Source organism: Nannospalax galili, unplaced genomic scaffold (genome assembly GCF_000622305.1).
Source record: "Nannospalax galili isolate Female #2095 unplaced genomic scaffold, S.galili_v1.0 scaffold5401, whole genome shotgun sequence".
NCBI lineage: Eukaryota > Metazoa > Chordata > Mammalia > Rodentia > Spalacidae > Nannospalax > Nannospalax galili.
In genome coordinates this window covers 473-4,783 of record NW_008344334.1, presented here as the reverse complement: position 1 = coordinate 4,783, position 4,311 = coordinate 473, and the positions used below count along the sequence as shown (strand labels likewise).

Genomic DNA, 4,311 nt, shown 5'->3' with positions numbered 1-4,311 from the left:
ATCTTCCAGTGGACAGATGGTCAAACTGTTATTGTTCATTTCAGGGTGTGTTGACATTCAGTGATGTGACTGTGGACTTCTCACAGGAGGAGAGGGAGTGCCTAGATCCTGCTCAGAGGGCTTTGTAAAGAGAGACCTGAAGGTGGTGGAGAATTACAGCTCTCTCATTTCTGTTGGTGAGAATATTTTACAGAATGTCTTACTCATACTCAGAGCTCCTTGATGAACTACTGTGCATGTGTGTTAACTTTGTGTGAGTGAGTCTCACATCTCATAAAGTGAAATTGTCAGAGGAGAAAAGAACACTGTAATGAAATTTTGTCTGTTCTTATGTTTGTCCCTTGGAGTGGTTATGCTTTTTTCATTTTTATTCCATGATAAATTCAGAAACTTTTCTTTTTTTTTTTTTTTTGGTCTCTTTGAGACAAGGTGTCCCTGTAGCCTGTAGCACCACCTGGGTTTGAACTCTTTATATAGACCAGGCTGGCCTGAAACTTGCAGAGATCCTCCCGCCTCTGCCTCCTGAGTGCTGGGACTAAATGTATGTGCCACCACACCCAGCAAATTCACAAACTTTATAGCATATAATATTGTCTCTCCAATCATAAAATTCCATTTCTAACCTGAAATTTTGGCTGCGCTGTAATGAGAAATGGAACAGTAATTCTGCAAACTGAAGAAGCTCTGTAAATGTCAGTGTTCTGACAGAATATTCCAATTGGAGACTCACTGGTCGAATTCCCTGTTGTGTTCTCTCTTTATCTATTGAGCTCACTACTGTGTTAAAGATCCAGGCCCTTTCTAAAGACTCAAATCACGAGCCACCCAGCACAGGCATACAAAGTTGTTAAAGCACTTGGTGTCTTGTGCATTAAGCTGTGACCACCTTGGGTGCTGGGGGTGATCATGATGTCCTGAAACACACTCAAGAGACAGGTGGTCCTGGGGGACACAGCCATGTGCACTTTGTTAGTGTGGAAAAAGATTATCATCAATTATTAGAAATTACATTAAGACATGGAGTCACATCCATCAATTAAAATGCAAAATTAAAGAATACTTTCCCCTTTTTAATACTAATTTTAAAAATATTTCATTATTTTTATGTGTTGAGTGTATTACTTGCATGTGTATAAATGCACTCATGCTGTGCAATGTATACTGAGGTCAGAAGAGTGCATCATTTCCCCTGTAATCATACGTAGGTGGTTGTTAGCTCCAATGTGATGCTGGGAATCGAGCCCGGGCCCTCTGCAAGAGCAGGCATTGCTCTTAACCTCTGAACCATCTACCCAGCCCCTTAACATTAATTTTTGACAAAGAAGGACTGTATGTATTTTGTAGCTGCAATGTGATATTTTGTTCTCTATGTATATTTTTGAAACTGACTATTAATTTGACACAATTATGACTTTATGAATTTTAACATTAAAATGTATATACTGGAAGAAATGTCACAATGTAGTTTAAAGACCGGAACTTCCTTATAAGCCTGTTTATAATAAAGTGACTGCTCCTTTAGTATTGCCATGGAATTTCAAGGCTGTGAGGGTCTGAATTTCAACCAAAGTCCTCCCAATTCACCAGAACAGACACAGTTAATGTCTCAGTTAAGTACATGATAAGACAGAGTTAAAAGAAATTTCTATTCTACTTTCTTTGAAATGCAGTGCACAACCTATATGTACCTCAGAATATGAATTGAGCATGTAAATTTGGTACATTTACACATGGAGTTCTACGCAGTGGTAAAGGACAAGGAAATAAGGAATTTTCAGGTAAATGGATGGAACTAGAAATTGCTGGACTGAGTGAGGTAAAGCAGATGCCAAAAAGGAAGGCACAGGTGTTCTCTCTCCAGTGTGGCTCCTGCCACCAAACCCTGAATACATACTCAAAGGACATGAGTTCAGTGCGGCATCGAAATATGTGCGCTCCCTAATTATGGCAGCACTGTATGAAGACTAGGGAATCTGCTAAAATGCCCATTAACAAATGAAAGATTTACTGAAATGTGATATTTCTAAAGAATACGTCATAATTCCATCATAGGAAAGAGTGGCATCTTCTCATACTTGAGAGCAGGAATGATTCGCTGGGCACTGTATCAGGTAAAGAATGTTGAAACGTAGGCACTTAAAAGAAGAAGATAGATGACAGATGTTGAAGGTACATTAGCATTTGCAGTGAATGGGGAGAATGTGGGGTAAATAACAGACATAGCGTCATGGCTTCATGACTTAACTAAGTTCTATTGTTCTATGCCACCACAAGGTGAATAAATTCTCCAACTTACATTTTCTATCTTAAAATTATTAAAAAAGATCAATTTGTATACACTCAACATAGGAAAGGATAAAATTTTGCATGTGGATATATTAATAATAGACTAAATCAAATGACAATGTATATAACTAAGAAAATATCAGGGATAACTCATAAGTATGTAAAATATCATTTCATCACACAATGAAGATTGCGTTTTTCTTAAAAGTTATTTATTTCATGTGTAAGAATGTTGTTCTTGTGTGTATGTAAGTGCAGTTATGTGAGTGGGAGGAGGAGGCGGGAAGACAGTGTGGGAACCCCTGGAACAGGTGTTATGTACACTTGTTGGCACCATGTGGGTGCTGCAAACTGAGCTCAGGTTCTCTGCAAGAGCAGCCAGTATTACTGACCTCTGAGCCATCTCTCCAGCCCCAAGAGTAGACTTTTAAAACTCACAATGAACGAGTCCTGAACTTCAGCCTTTAAAAGGAAAGCTCTCCCTTGTGGCTCCGCCACAGATTCTGTCTGTGAAGCTCAGTAGAAGCATCAGTGCTGTTTCATTAACAGTCACAGGCAGAAGACAGTGAGGCTGGGGGTCAGCTGCCAGCGCTTCTGAAGGAAAGCTTAGTGTAGCCTGTATTCCAAAGGATGAAAACCATGTTACTCTGCTTTGTTTAGAATGTAGGAGGAATTCTTAATCTTGTTGGCAGAGTGGGCCACTGGAAGGCAGGAAAGCAGAAACTTCTCTCACGGTCTCCATGTTGAGCTTTTTCTTCCTGTGCATCTACTGTAACTGCAGACAGTGAGAACGGCCTGTTTTGTTTTCTGAGATGCTTCTTCCTCTTGCTATGTTGGCAAGTGAAGTGGATTTTCAGTGAACTGAAAGGAAGTTTCTCGAAACAAAGGGAAGACAGTTTATGTAAGATTGCCTGGAAAGGAAACTCACAGAAGAAGGAGAGAGATGGCTTCTTTTCAGGTGAGTTAATCCAAGGTCATGGACCATGTATACTTTCCTTCTCTAAATGTTTGTTCTTTTGAACTTGTAAGCTTTTCTGATCCAGAAACTAGCTATGAAGACCATGCTAGCCTGGATCTCCCAGAGATCCTCATGCCTCTTCCTCTGGAGTCCTGGGAGTAAGGCCTACACCACAATGCCTGGGCCACATTGACTCTTTTCACATGTGTCACCTATGTAGCATATCCAATTCTCCGTTTTATTTTCCAATGCTTATTTTTTCTAGACTAATCTAATGAATTCATGACCAACCATCTCAAACATGTTTCTGATGTGATAGGTGAAAAGTCATGTCAGTCTTCAGTTCCTATGAAGGGTGGACTTAGGTCCTCATATGCCACTGGATTGTTCTTTGAGCTGTACATAAAACTCATATTTTGGTTTTATTTTATTTGGATATTGTAGTAGTTTACTCATTTTAATCCCACCCACATCACAGGGCTGATGGAATGTGCTGCTGGGTTTGTTGACACCTGTATTCTTTTGTCTCCTGGGAGTTGGTTCCCTTGGTTGAGCTGCTCTGTACCAAATCCTAGACTGTCACATTTTTTTAATTTATTAGGAGTAAGTTTTCTTCTGGTAGTTCACAGAGTGCAGCACACGAATCATGACATTTACTGCAGGATCTGTCTTTTCATAGCTGGTAGTTTTCTTCCTTTCTCTGGAGAAAGAAACCTTTCTCGGTTGTTTGCTAAATCCCGAGTTTTCCATGTGAGATTCTGAAGTAGGCCTCTTCCTCTCCATTGGTATTTCTGCTTCACAGTCAATCACAGCAATGCCTCCATTACTGTTTTTTTTTGGGCCTCAGAAAAGAGTTCTATTTATTAAATGTTACACACAAACCGTTGCCTGATTTTGGAGGCCTTTGTGTATGCGGAATCAATATTGTTGTCATTGTTGGATCTTGTCTTCATGTTTTCATTACTCTTTGGTGAGCATAAAGGAAGAAATTACTATAAGAATATTTTTAGAATAGCTATGCACTGATGTTTCTGTAATTTCTACTTTACATGCAGGATATAGAATGT

General features: G+C 39.5%; 1 long non-coding RNA gene across 3 annotated transcripts in view; it reads left to right on the top strand.

Moving 5' to 3' along the window:
• LOC103740063 overlaps positions 1-3,397 on the top strand; it is a 5,273-nt gene extending 1,876 nt beyond the window's left edge. Inside the window, exons 2-4 of one of the 3 annotated variants that reach the window (XR_003850737.1) lie at positions 45-176; positions 1,671-1,778; positions 2,947-3,397. This is a non-coding gene — a long non-coding RNA (uncharacterized LOC103740063). The remainder of the gene's footprint in view (positions 1-44; positions 177-1,670; positions 1,779-2,946) is intronic. The other 2 variants (XR_607535.3, XR_001872612.2) reach the window with 2 other exon arrangements.
• The last annotated feature ends 914 nt before the right edge of the window (positions 3,398-4,311 follow it).